Consider the following 15245-nt stretch of genomic DNA (forward strand, 5'->3'; position numbering starts at 1 on the left):
AATTCCAAGCAAAATTCTTGCAACAAGGGAGAGAGAGTGAGTTGAGCTTAGCAAATTGAGTTGATTCAGTTGTTCCTGAAGAGTGGAGTGTGAGGTTTTTGATAAAGAAATGGGTGCAAGCAAAGAAAATGAGGTTGAGATGGCAAAGCTATTAAGGATTGCATTGGCTTGTTGTGAAGCTAATGTTGAAAAGAGATTGGATGTCAAAGAAGCTGTCAATAGAATCCAAGAGGTGAAGGAGAGTGGTGAAATTGATCTTAGTTAATAATAATATATGAATTGATCTTCTTATTTATGATATGAATATGATGAAGCTAACAACAAAGTCTTGTTTCAAAGGCTAAGTGAGATTAGATTATGATGATGATGATGATTTGGATCAGGATGTGTTGATGATGATTACAATTGGCTTTGAGAAAAAAGTGTGCTAGGCATGAAAGAATTGGTTGGAATGGATCATCCATGTATTTAGTATGTTTGATTACTGGGTTTTCCAAATTTGTTTATTCTTTGGAAGGAGAGAGTGTTATGATAAAGATGCAAATAATATATATTTACAAATATTTTAATTTGTGGTTTTTTGAAGTACCATGTGTCAAGAGATTAGTGTGTGTCTCTATTAGTAAGTTACTAATTTTTTTTATTAAACGGTAACTTTATAATTGTTATTAGTCTTAAACCATAGTCTATTTTTAAAATTAATAGATTATTATTAACTAATTATGTTTTAGTAAAATAAAAAGAGTTCGTGTAATAATTATCACAAAATATTAATATCAAAATAATGTATACTATAAAAAATGCATACACGTTAAAATTTAAAATATTTTATATAAATAAAATAAATATTTATTTACCAATATATATAATTCTTGAATACATTGATTATGCATAATAAATATATAAATTTTAGGTGATATGCATCTGAAATAAATAAGCTTTAAAATTGACCAGATTTCGATTTCACTTGTAATGTATAATTAGGACTATGAAGATATAGAAATATCAACTGACTAAACGAGATGTAACACATCATCGAGACATTGAATTTTTGGGATTGGTGTTATATTTTGAGTTTATTTAATAAAAAATATTTTTTATTGTTTAGTTATATTACAATAATTTTAAGTTAAATAGATCAGAATAAAAACAAAATAATTTTGAGGCATTTTAGTTTAGTTAGTGTAACACTCTACCATACTTAGTATTATGCTTAAGTCATAAGACTGAGATAGTAAGGTATTACGACCTCTAAGAATAGTAATATATATAATAATAAAAAAGAAAAAGTTATTCAACTAGGAGCCTTGAAAAACGAGTAAAACAAAATCGCAAAATAAAAAAACGCAACGCTCAGGAAAGGATTACTTGCGTGCTAAGAAACCTAATAGGAACATGATAAAACAATAAATGAAAGGATAAAGAAAAGCTAAGGAACAGCATAACTAGCCCCTGACTCAGCCTGCGAAGCTAAGGCTGGCCAGAGGATATATATATAAATATAAACATACATAAGTGTCCCCAAAATATACCAAAATATCAGAGTGAACTCCTATCTCTCTCTCAACCTCTAAGAGGAGCAGCGTACATAAGTTACTTGGAGTGTAAGCTACACATATATATACATATATACAAATAGAAATCAAAATACACCCAAGGACTACTTCGCTTTCCAAGATCCAGACGCCTAGCGAGGAGCCTCTCGACCTGCATCTGAAAAACAACAATACAATATGGAATGAGAACTGGAGGTTCTCAACATGGTAAAAGTACCACGCGTATAATAAATAAGGTCTTGAGAATGCCATAGGCAATCCTAGAACTCCGTTATACAATTATCCAACTTAATTACTAATTAGAAGCTATAAATAGGGGGTAGGTATTCTAAATCTACCTAACTTACTCAATTTCAATCCTAATCTAACACCAAACCATTTCTCCATTTCCTCCATCCCTCCATCATCCACAATGCAACAGAAACAAGCAACCAAACAGGGTCACACACAAGTAATGAGCAGAAAGTACAAATAGCAAGTATAACAGATAGCAGGTGATATATATCAATTAGGCAAACCCTGGAAATACATAGCAATCAAAACAAACAAATGCATATGATGCATGTCTGTCCTATGGCTGATGGGGCCCATCTGTCGGTTATCCAACCAACCCGGCAAGTCCGAAAACCTTAGACTGTCCCCCGTCACGCATCCCCAAGAGTCTATGCATAGAGTTCACATTCAATCATCATATAAATCACTCAATGGGGGTTATCCATACCTGGAAATTTATACGTGACCGGTCACCCTTACGACGTAGGGTTAACAGAGTATCGAGAATCAACCTGGAACACGTGGTGGCGAGCCACGATTTTTACCCAGGGAAACTCGTATCTTAGATATCATCATTCATAAGCCATTTCATAGTCACAATCATTATTTAATCATTCATCAAGCCATGGCATGTTAACTCCTTTTATTAACAACCTCCCTTCCACATTTTTAATCATCATTCTCTTATAATTCATCTTGATTACCCTTTCCGGGTCCTGACCAAACTATTTATCAAACTCTTCTCATCCTTCTTAATATCGAATAATCTTAAAATCAACCCAACTCTAACATTAACTCAATCACATGACACGAAGATTAAACTTTAACTTCTCGAACCCATGACTATCACTAAGACATCCTCGACACTCTATTTTCTTTTCTGTTTTTAATATAACAAATAAACTCGAAATGGTGAAAAAACGTTATGTCCAGGCGTTCGTCTTGAAATAAGCTTTCTAACAAACCAAAGATCATAATTTTCTGATTTCTCTAGCCTCAAGAATAAAGGAAAAATCGTGACTGCGCTGCAGTGCATAAAACCAGAAAAATAGCAGCAGCATGTGATATTCAAAATTCAATATAAAATCCAAGTTAAATACAATGACTTTAAAAAATAATGTAGTTAAACTTTACTCATCTAGGTTTCTTTCTCAATTGGTTCTGAGTTAATACCATTTTTAATGAAAAATTTACATTACCTTGAAGTTAAGTAAAAATGAGTCAAAATCTGTTTTTAAAACCAACAAGCTTAGTACCTTTCAATTTGAATAACTTTTATCACAAAACACCAATTAAGCTGAATTTTGATTTGGAAACTCCTAGCTCATCTAGAGATAAGTGTGTCTTGATTGCAACCCAATTGCTATTCAATTCTAAGAGTTACAAGTATTGGAAGTTGATACATAGCTTGCTGAAATCTGTTTCTTTTCAGCTTCGACCACCAATATTCAAAAATTCACAACTCCCAATCCTCAACTCTTAAAATTCTAAAGTTTTAGAGAAATAAAGCAAGTTAATCAAATTTTATAAAAAAAATTAGTTTCGCTCCAAAACTCAACTCGTAGAAGTCGCAGCAAGACAAACAAGTTGCTGCCCTGTTTGACCTTTTCTGTTGCAGGACAGATTTAACAACCTAATTTTTAAAAATTTGCCATAAATTATATATTTAACAAAAAGGTCCCAAATTTTTCAGTTTAGTTTCTTATATTCCCAAGTTTATCCCAAACTTGGTCTCATACAATTCCGATCATTACATAACTAGTTACAGCATATGCAATACCACCACAACATAACTCTACATCCTTATTAACAAACACCAATCCTAATCCATCATAAATAAATATAAAAGCACACCATTAATAACTTCCACACCTCATAATTCCAATATATAAATCCACCAACAAATCTATTCTAACAACATTACAAGGCTAATCATTAAATACAACAAACAATTCAACTTATCATATTGTTCCTCTAACCTAAGTTTTCACAACACCGTAAATATTAAACGTGCGAAACTTAAACCATACCTTGGCCAATCACTTAATTCACCCAAGGCAGCCTCTCAACACAAAATCACAGCCCCTCCAAGCTCAATCAAACAGCCCCAAAGCAAGCCTTGTCACCAACAAAGCTCCAAGTAATCCAAATTCAAGTCCAATGCATAAACACCCTATTAAACTACACCTAATACACATATATATGTTCCAATTCCATTTTCTATTACCAAAAATAAGATTGAGCTAGAGTTAAGGTGTTCTTACCATACCCATATGCTCAATAGCTTGAGCCCACAAGTTCCAGAAGCTAACTTGAACCTAGAACATAGAAATTGGACAAGATTCACCATAGGTTTCCAAGTTTACCAAAGAAAGAGGGATAGGGATTCTGAACTTAATAGGAGGCTTACCAGTGAAATTGTTCGGATAGAAAGGTGGAGCTCGACGCGTTGAGTGCGTGGCCGCAAATGGTGCGGCGATCGGAGACCAGACGGAGGAGTTATGGTGGATCAAAGGGTTAGGGTTTGAGAGCTTCTCTCCCTTTCCTCCAATTCTGTTTTGGCATTGCAGAAACTAATGAGGAAGAAGAAGGCTGCCGTTTCCTTTATATTATGGGTCCGGTTGGACCCACGGGCTCAGTTTGGGCCCCGATTCAACCGGTTTGGCCCTTCGGGTCTGATTTTGAACCAAATTTTCGAAATTGATATCAAAATTCTCGTTTTGACGAGCTCTATCCTATTTTAATATTAGTTTTACATTTTTAGCTTTCCTAATTAAAATGCAATTTATTAACTAATTAATTACCGATTTTAGCGGGGTTTACATCCTACTCACCTAATTAGGAATTTTGCCCTCAAAATTCAGCTTCAGTTATCTGAAAAGAGGTGTGGGTAGTCCTTCGGCATATTCGGAGTTTCTTGAGTACGTTACCCACTTCCAGCTTCACTTTTTACATTCTCTAGTATATAACTTCTACTCTGCCTGGCTGCTTGGCCATGGTATCTTATTATATATCCTAACCGAGGTTACTCGAAGCGTGAGATCCTTTCTCAGTTGCATTGATTCAAGTTCTAATATGTGATTGATATTAGAAGTGTACTCCTAAAGTTGAGATGTGTTACATGGTACCAGTTTGGAAGATATAGGATATGGTTATCTGATATGTCACTGGTTTAATTCTCTTCAGAATCTGACAAGTCCGTCCTTGCCATTACCCTAGATCCCAAAACACTTTGGTTTTAATACCTTCATCTTGACTCACTCACTGATTTCAACTTGTTAAAATAACCTTCTCAAGTTTAGGACTTCCTTGGTTCATGTAATCCTTTTGTCGGCTTTTTATAGTAAGATTGTTAACTCGAATTTGCATAACTCTTCTCTGCTACCTCGGCTATTAAATTCGGGAACTAAGGTATTTGATGCTCTAGTTTTTATCAATGCGGTAGTATTTAGCACTCTGTGAAGCTCCATCTTCTCCGCTAGTCCTTGACAATCTAATACGAAACCGATAATTACTCTTCCTTACTTCAGATGTAAAATCTTCAATGGTTGCAGGATTTCGAATAGTTTTCTAGTGGTCCTCCTTTACTTCTTCATGCTTTAAAATGCCATTAAATATATTGCCACTTTATTCTTTATTTCTAATAACCCAAAAATATCTTCTTTGATTCATGGTACGTCTTGGCAGCTTCATGGTAACTTCGAAAATCCTTTCTCATGAGCTTCAGACAATAATTCCTCGTCTTAACTTCTGATTTAAACACTTAACATCCTTCTCGGTATCTTCTTGATTCAACAGGTTTTAGTACTTCTAGTAGCTCCTTATCACTACTATTGCGCTCCCTAAGCCCTTAATCCTATGATCTCTATTTCAGCATTTGCGTTAGGCATATAAATCTCTTTTTAATTCTCCTTTGTTTACCGAGACTTGATATCTTTAGCGGCTCCTTATTGTCTCGCTATGTGTCCCGCATCTCGTCGATACCATGTTGTAAACTGGTAATGGACTTAGTCCGATATTTTCACTCTACACTCTCATTCTCCAACTTAGAACTTCAACTCATCTAACATTTTCTCCTTTGAAATTAACGTCCAAGAATCCCTTATAAACTTCTTGCTTAGGGCGTCTACTACAACCTCATGATGTCACATCAGCACGCTTCTCAAGTCCCCCAATAATGCTTGGTAGTAATTTCTTAAATGGTCCTTTATGCTTAAGTAATACAAGCATTGGCATAAAGATCAATCTTCTTTCCATGGCTTGAAGACTTCCAGCGTATCCTGGTATTTTATTCACACGGTGCATCTCGTTGCATCTATTCAGTCACGAGCGATACGATCGGTGAGGATTAAAGTTTTGAATTCCCTCGTAATGTCGTTGGTTTAATTTCATGTTCCAAAGTCTTGCTTTAAAGGATTGACACTCTAATAATTGCATCTAAGGGTTATGCGTGACGCAAAATCCAATACGAGTTTATTTTTCAAGGAAAAATTATGTTCAAGGGAATGAACGAATAGCATGAACGGTGTTCATAAGGATTAAAAAAAGTCTTATGTACAGTTAACCGGAGTTGTACAGAATCAATGGGATGCACAAGAAGAGAAACCTAGTTGCATTTCAGAAAAGAAGTTCGAATCAAAGCTTAAATAGAAAGAATAAGGCATGTTGGATTGTATAGGTTCTAGTTGGCTTGAAAGGAATGCGAGTTCTCACAAGGGAGCAATTTCACGCACCGCAGATCACCAGGATTCAAAAATTACGTGATTATATCAGGATGAATTCAAGTTAAATTCAAAAGAGACGATCTTGTACGAGTAGGGAACACGATCGAAAGAACAATGGGTTTTTACAAAAGAAGGATCAAGGTAGGACTTTGAATGTAGGCTACAAGAGAAAGGTTAGATTAAGTCGTGAAGATTAGTTGGCACGCTCTCACAAAGAAACACCTAGTTGGATGATCTTCTCTCCCAGTATTCTCTTTAACTCGGTCTTGAACTCTACTGATTCTAATAATATCTTCACTTGTGGTGCAATCAACACTGATCCAATTCTTGACACTACGTCTATGACAAACTCACGCTCTCTCTAAGGTGGAAATTATGGTACATTTTCAAGAACGGTCTTGGAAACTCTCTCGTATAGGAATTCAGTCTCACCTCCACTTGTCTCGTGATCAATTTACAACTAAAGGTTGAACTCGCTCTATTCCTTTCTCCTTGAAATCTTAACGTCACTGGATTTCAAACGATAACTCTGCATAGCTCTCAACGGTTCCAATTCCTTAGATATAATTCACCCGGCTTCCACCTCATTATTCGGATCCCTATCTTTCAAGAACCCAGCCATTCATCTAAGTTAGCTAAGTATCGCTCTGTCTCTACAACTAGTAGGCTTCGACTAATCATCGGTTCGGACTCCACGATCATCAAAACTTGTCGTACTTCACAATTGGATCGTACATATATTAATGATACGCAAGGTAGTTAAAAACACAACGGCTAGCTTAAGGTTACCTCGGGTCTGAAGATCGGATTCGACTGTATCCTAGCATTTCTTGTGTGGACAGTCTCGAGCTATATGCCCCAGCTTCCTGTACTTGTAACATACGCCTAGTCCGGCTCCGTGCGGTTCTTCTGAAGTAGTCTCTCCATAACCTTCCTGTAACATTGCTGACTTCATAGAGTAACGTTCTGCGAATTGACTTTTCATAACTAATTCAGGGAAATCCGTTAACCTTTGCGGACTCGCGCAGTTGAAGATGTCTCTTCTAAGCCCTTTCTCATACTGAACACACTTTCACTCCTTATAGTCGGCTGGATCTCCTTGACAAACTCTTGAGAGACGACACAAATTGTCGAATTCGCGGGTATAGTCAGCAACTGACATATCTTCTTGCTTCAGTTGCATTAACTCCAATTCTTTTGCAATGCAAATAGCATGTAAGAAATATTTTTCGTAGAATTCTGTCTTGAATCTACTTCAAGGAATATCTGTTAACTCCATTTGCAAGGTGTGATATAACTCCTGCCACCATTCCTGAGCATCTCCCTCAAACATGTAAGTCACTATCTCCACCGACTGTACTTCCGGTATGTGCTGAGTGTATAAGAATCTCTCCGCCTCTCGAAACCACAGATCAGCCTCTAGCGCATTAGCATTTCCATTAAACCGAGGTGGACCATTCTTGAGGAAATTAGTAAGAGTCATGGACCTATAGTATCAACCTGTGTTGCTCGTACCAGCACCCAAGCTTCCATCTCGGGGTCTTGGCATTGGTTCGGTCCTAGGATTTTCCTTCCAGTTACATCGCTCGGATCTGCGAGTCGACATTTGGTCCCTGTTCACACCAAACAATTGATATTAAGGTGATCAGTCTCAATATCTCAGGTTTAGTGCCTCATAGTCGGCTGGATTTCCTTGACAAACTCTTGAGAGACGACACAAATTGTCGAATTCGCGGGTATAGTCAGCAACCGACATATCTTCTTGCTTCAGTTGCATTAACTCCAATTCTTTTGCAATGCGAATAGCATGTAAGAAATATTTTCCGTAGAATTCCATCTTGAATCTACTCCAAGGAATATCTATTAACTCCATTTGCAAGGTGTGATATAACTCCTGCCACCATTCCTGAGCATCTCCCTCCAACATGTAAGTCACTATCTCCATCGACTGTACTTCCGGTATATGCTGAGTGTAGAAGAATCTCTCCGCCTCTCGAAACCACAGATCAGCCTCTAGCGCATTAGTGTTTCCATTAAACCGGGGTGGGCCACTCTTGAGGAAATCAGTAAGAGTCATGGACCTATAGTATCGACCTGTGTTGCTCGTACCAGCACCCGAGCTTCCATCTCGGGGTCCTCGCATTGGTTCGGTCCTAGGATTTTCCTTCCAGTTACATCGCTCGGATCCGCGAGTCAACATTTGGTCCCTGTTCACACCAAACAATTGATATTAAGGTGATCAGTCTCAATATCTCAGGTTTAGTGCTTAAGAGTCCCAAATGCATGCTCACGAACATGTATGCTACACATATCAGTTAGATATCCTAATAGCACATAGACACATACACAGAGAATGAACAATAGCATATTCAGTCTGTCCTCAGGCTCTATAGGAACGAACTGCTCTGATACCATAATGTAACACCCTACCATACTTAGTATTATGCTTAAGTCATAAGACTGAGATAGTAAGGTATTACGACCTCTAAGAATAGTAATATATATATAATAATAATAAAGAAAAAGTTATTTAACTAGGAACCTTGAAAAACGGGTAAAACAAAATTGTAAAATAAAAAGTGTAATGCTCAGGAAAGGATTACTTGCGTGGTAAGAAACCTAATAGGAACATGATAAAACAATAAACCAAAGGATAAAGAAAAGCCAAGGAACAGCATAACTAGCCCCTGACTCAGCCTGCAAAGCTTATATATATATATACATATATACAAATAGAAACCAAAATACACCCAAGGACTACTTCGCTTTCCAGGATCCAGATGCCTAGCGAGGAGCCTCTCAACCTGCATCTGAAAAACAACAATACAATATGGAATAAGAACCGGAGGTTCTCAGCATGGTAAAAGTGTCACGCGTATAATAAATAAGGTCCTGAGAATGTCAAAGGCAATCCTAGAACTCCGTTATACAATTATCCAACTTAATTACTAATTAGAAGCTATAAATAGGGGTAGGTATTCTAAATCTACCTAACTTACTCAATTTCAATCCTAATCTAACACCAAACCATTTCTCCATTTCCTCTATCCCTCCATCATCCACAATGCAACAGAAACAAGCAACCAAACAGGGTCACGCACAAGTGATGAGCAAATAGTACAAATAGAAAGTATAAAGATAGCAGGTGATAAGGCAAACCCAGGAAATGCATAGCAATCAAAACAAACCAATGCATATGATGCATGTCTGTCCTATGACTGATAGGGCCCATCTGTCGGTTATCCAGGCAACCTGACAAGTCCGAAAACCTTAGACTGTCCCCCAATGCGCATCCCCAAGAGTCTATGCATAGAGTTCACATTCAATCATCATATAAATCACTCAATGGGGTTATCCATACCCGGGAATTTATACGTGCCCGGTCACCCTTACGACGTAGGGTTAACAGAGTATCGAGAATCAACCTGGAACACGTGGTGGCGAGCCACGGTTTTTACCCAGAAAAACTCGTATCTCAGATATCGTCATTCATAAGTCATTTCATAGTCACAATCATTATTTAATCATTCATCAAGCCATGGCATGTTAACTCCTTTTATTAACAACCTCCCTTCCACATTTTTCATCATCATTCCCTTATAATTCATCTTGATTACCCTTTCCGGGTCTTGACCAAACTATTTATAAAACTCTTCTTAACTTTCTTAATATTGAATAATCTTAAAATCAACTCAACTCTAACATTAACTCAATCACATCACACGAAGATTAAACTTTAACTACTCGAACCCATGACTATCACTAAGACATCCTCGACACTCTATTTTCTTTTCTGTTTTTAATATAACAAATAAACTCGGAATGGAAAAAAACGTATGTCCAGGAGTTCATCTTGAAATAAGCTTTCTAACAAACCAAAGATCATAATTTTCTGATTTCTCTAGCCTCAGGAATAAAGGAAAAACTGTGACTGCTCTGCAGTACATAACACCAGAAAAACAGCAGCAGCATGTGATATTCAAAATTCAATATAAAATCCAAGTTAAATCCAATGACTTTAAAAATCAATGTAGTTAAACTTTACTCATCCAGGTTTCTTTCTCAATTGGTTCTGAGTTAATACCATTTTTAATGAAGAAGTTACATTACCTGGAAGTTAAGTAAAAATAAGTCAAAATCTGTTTTTGAAACCAACAAGCTTAGTACCTTTCAATTTGAATAACTTTTATTACAAAACTCCAATTAAACTAAATTTTGATTTGGAAACTCCTTGCTCATCCAGAAATAAGTGTATCTTGGTTTCAACCCAATTGCTATTCAATTCTAAGAGTTACAAGTATTGGAAGTTGATAAATAGCTTGCTGAAATCTGTTTCTTTTCAGCTTTAACCACCAATATTCAAAAATTCACAACTCCCAATCCTCAACTCTTAAAATTCTGAAGTTTTAGAGAAATAAAGTAAGTTAATCAAATTTTATAAAAAAATTAGTTTTGCTCCAAAACTCAACTCATAGAAGTCGCCGCAAGACAAACAATTTGCTGCCCTGGTTGACCTTTTCTGCTGCAGGACAGATTTAACAACCTAACATTAAAAATTTTTCATAAATTGTATATTTAACAAAAAGGTCCCAAATTTTCTAGTTTAGTTCCTTATATTCCCAAGTTTATTCCAAACTTAGTCTCATACAATTTCGATCATTACATAATTAGTTACAGCATATGCAATACCAACACAACACAACTCTACATCCTTATTAGCAAACACCAATCCTAATCCATCATAAATAAATATAAGATCACACTATTAATAACTTCCACACCTCATAATTCTAATATATAAATCCACCAACAAATCTATTTCAACAATCTTACAAGGCTAATCATTAAATACAACAAACAATTCAACTTATCCTATGGTTCCTCTAACCTAAGTTTTCACAACACCGTAAATATTAAACGTGCGAAACATAAATCATACCTTGGCCGATCACTTAATTCACCCAAGGCAGCCTCTCAACACAAAATCATAGCCCCTCCAAGCTCAATCAAACAGCCCCAAAGTAAGCCTTGTCACCAACAAAGCTTCAAGTAATCCAAATTCAAGTCCAATGCATAAACACCCTATTAAACTACACCTAATACACATATATATGTTCCAATTCAGTTTTTTATTACCAAAAATAAGATTGAGCTATGGTTAAGGTATTCTTACCATACCCATATGCTCAATAGCTTGAGCCCACAAGTTCCGGAAGCTAACTTGAACCTAGAACATAGAAATTGGACAAGATTCACCATAGGTTTATAAGTTTACCAAAGAAAGAGGGATAGGAATTCTGAACTTAATAGGAGGCTTACCAGTGAAATTGTTCGGATAGAAAGGTAGAGCTCAACGTGTTGAGCGCGTGGCCGCAAACGATGCGGCGATTGGAGCCCAGACGGAGGAGTTATGGTGGATCAAAGGGTTAGGGTTTGAGAGCTTCTCTCCCTTTCCTCCAATTCTGTTTTGGCATTGCAGAAACTAATAAGGAAAAAGAAGGCTGCTGTTTCCTTTATATTATGGGTCCGGTTGGACCCACGGGCTTGGTTTGGGCCCCGGTTCAACCAGTTCGGCCCCTCCGGTCTGATTTTGAGCCAAATTTTCGAAATCAAAATTCTCGTTTTGACGAGCTCTATCCTATTTTAATATTAGTTTTGTATTTTTAGCTTTCTTAATTAAAATGAAATTTGTTAACTAATTAATTACCGATTTTAGCGAGGTTTACAGTTAGTGTTCCAAAGTGTTACCTAAAAACAAAATTAATTTGGACTTAGACAAGAGGTCCAAAAAATGTCAAAAAAAAACTTACTCTTTGCTCAAAAAAATGTCCTTTTGAAACCAAAAAATACTTTTTTATTAGGGTTACGATAACACTCCCAAAGAATGAAAGAAAACTCACTCACAACTCACTCATCTGCGTCGTTTCTCTCAAGTCTCACTTTCTCCATGTTCTGCCGCAGTCGCCGTTTCCCGTCGAGCTGTTGTTGTTTGCCTACGTCTGCTACCTCTACTCTAATTTGTGCCATTGTCTTTGTGAATTTTACCTATGTTACCCTCTGCTTTGTATTATTTCACATCTCTACTATCCGCAACTCTGTCATGCTATCACCGTTCATGAGTTCGACTACTTTTCCTACAGTCCTATCTCTGTTCTGGTTTGCACCGTCGTGAAATCTATGACTATTTATCGCCGTCGTTTCGTGTTGCTGCTGCACCCTCACCACCGCTGCCTGCTGCACTCTTGTCTTCGATCTGTTGTTGTTGGGACTTTGTCCCTTCTTTTCTTCTGTATCATCTATTTTTTGTATTCCTTTTATCCTTTTTTGAGCCTTTGCTTCTTGATTTAGTTTTTTTTTTTTGCTTTTTAAATTTTATTACTTCTAATTTTAGCCTATTACTTATCGTTTATGTTAGATGGCGAGATGGTTCATCCATTCATGGCTGATTAGTAATTAATTATTTTAATTAGAGTTAATTTGATTATTTGATATTGTTCAATGTTCAATTAAAGATTTAGTGTTACAGATTTAGAATTTTTAATTTTGTGTGTTCTATGTTGTATTTGTATAAGAATAATTATAGAGGATTTGAATGTGTATTTTAAAGTATTTGTTATAATGTATGCTATTATTTTAATTTATTATGTGCTTTAAGATTGATATTATTAATTTTGAAGGGTTAGAATTGAGTAAATATATATTATGTATGATATATATAAACTTCATAACAGGTGAACTCGTACGAGTCTACGAGTTAACTCGCGAGTTGAGTCTAGGTCAGCTCCACGAGTTTACTTAGACTCGCGATTTTGACAACTTTGGGTGAGAGTTTTGACTTATTCACTAAAAAGGCGATTTATCTGAGGTCCTCTCCTGGACGATAGTGAAAAATGCCTACAAGAGATTTTGGTGCCTAAGTCAACAAAAATTTATGTAGGTTTTAAGGGAGTCACATAAGATACGAGTTTGCCATAATCTGCAGTCCCTTAACTTAAAACCTGCATAAACTTTTGTTGACTTAGGCATCAAAATTTTTTGCAGGCATTTTTTACTACCATTTAGGCGAAAACGTTGGATAAACTGCCCTTTCGGTGAACAAGTCGAAACTCTCACCCCTAAAGTATTTGGACCTCACGTCTAGGTTCAAAATAAATTTAATTTTTAGATAACACTTCGAAACACTAACTAACCTAGCTAAAATACCTTGAATTATTTTGTTTTTATTCTAATCTATTTAACTTAAAATTATTGTAATATAACTAAACCATCTCAACAATGAAAAATATTTTTTTAAAATAACCTCAAAAAATATAACACTAATTCCAAAAAATCAATGCCTTAATAATGTGTTGCATCTCGTTTAGTCAGTTAATATCTTCGTATCTCCATAATCCTAACTGTACATTACAAGTAAAATTAAAATCTGGTCAATTTCAAATTTTACTTATTTCAAATATACATTGTTTAAAATTTGTGCATTTATTATCCATAATCATTAATTATTTTAACATAAATATCAAAAGTATTTGGTATAAGAATAATATTATTATTTTGTTTTTATATATTTCTTAAGTTACTTCCATTTATTTTTTCAGCGTTTTTGGGGTGAAATAAAAGATCAAATTTTTTAATAAAAAATAAAAATTAATTAATACTAATTTAAATATAAAATAAATAAAAATATTAATTTTAAAAATAAATGAGTCAAAAAAGACTAATAATAATTATAAAGTCACGGTTTAGGAAAAAAAAATTAGTAACTTACTAATAAAGATCCACACACTAATCTCTACGTGGTACTCTAAACAACTACAAATTAAAGTATTTATAAATATGTATCATTTACACTTTTACCATAACATTCTCCTCTTCGAAACTTTTTCTTTTCTTTTCTTGTTGTGGGAAATATACAAAATTATGAGGAACAGAGGGTCTACAACCAATGATGTAATGCCATAGGTTGAAGTTGCAATTGAAGAGTATGTTGGGCAATTAACATTTTTTGTTAAAAAATTAGAAAAATACAAGATAAATACAAGAGAAAAACGTTAGTCGCCTAACATTTTGGAGCTGAGAAATTCTTTTATTTTTTATTATTTTTCTTAAAAGAATTCTTTTTTTGTTATTAAAAGTTTGTTGGGATTTAGATTGCTATATATAGTTTACACATATTAGTTGTATCTAAATTTTTAAATTATAATTCCACTTTGATAACATTTATTACTGATTATTTATAATTTTATATAGACACACAACCACACTCATTGGATTTTGACTCTTTACACAGGACTAACTAAGCAATTTAAAATAAGAAATTGATTAGACAATATTTAGTGAATTATTCTTATTTTATAATTAGTTTATAATACAGGTTTTATTCTTCATTGTACATAATAAATTACGGAATATAAAAATGGGAAAATGGTTAAAAACAGTTAACAATTATTTTCTTAAACTGTGAAAATGATAGATATTGAATTTAAAAAAAATGAATTGCAAGTATTGTGAATTGAATGGAGCATATATTTTTAGTGGTCAACATGAAACAAATAAATTTTCGTTACGTAAATAACTAATTATATATTATACGGAAATTAAAGTGTTGAGTATGATGGATAGGCCTTGGTTAACTGAAATCGAGAGATAGAGATTAAATTAAATTTTTATATTGTATTTAGCATATAAAATTAAA

The 15245-nt window shown here is 34.9% G+C and overlaps 1 long non-coding RNA gene across 1 annotated transcript; it reads right to left on the reverse strand.

Moving 5' to 3' along the window:
- Positions 1 to 1650: 1650 nt before the first annotated feature.
- On the reverse strand, positions 1651 to 11950 carry LOC107469350 (uncharacterized). The gene is made up of 4 exons (XR_008004493.1): positions 11873 to 11950; positions 11727 to 11780; positions 3860 to 4016; positions 1651 to 1713 (listed from the first exon to the last, which is right to left on the reverse strand). It is a non-coding gene; the product is annotated as an uncharacterized LOC107469350 (long non-coding RNA).
- Between the last annotated feature and the right edge of the window lie 3295 nt (positions 11951 to 15245).

Source organism: Arachis duranensis, chromosome 10, assembly GCF_000817695.3.
Source record: "Arachis duranensis cultivar V14167 chromosome 10, aradu.V14167.gnm2.J7QH, whole genome shotgun sequence".
NCBI lineage: Eukaryota > Viridiplantae > Streptophyta > Magnoliopsida > Fabales > Fabaceae > Arachis > Arachis duranensis.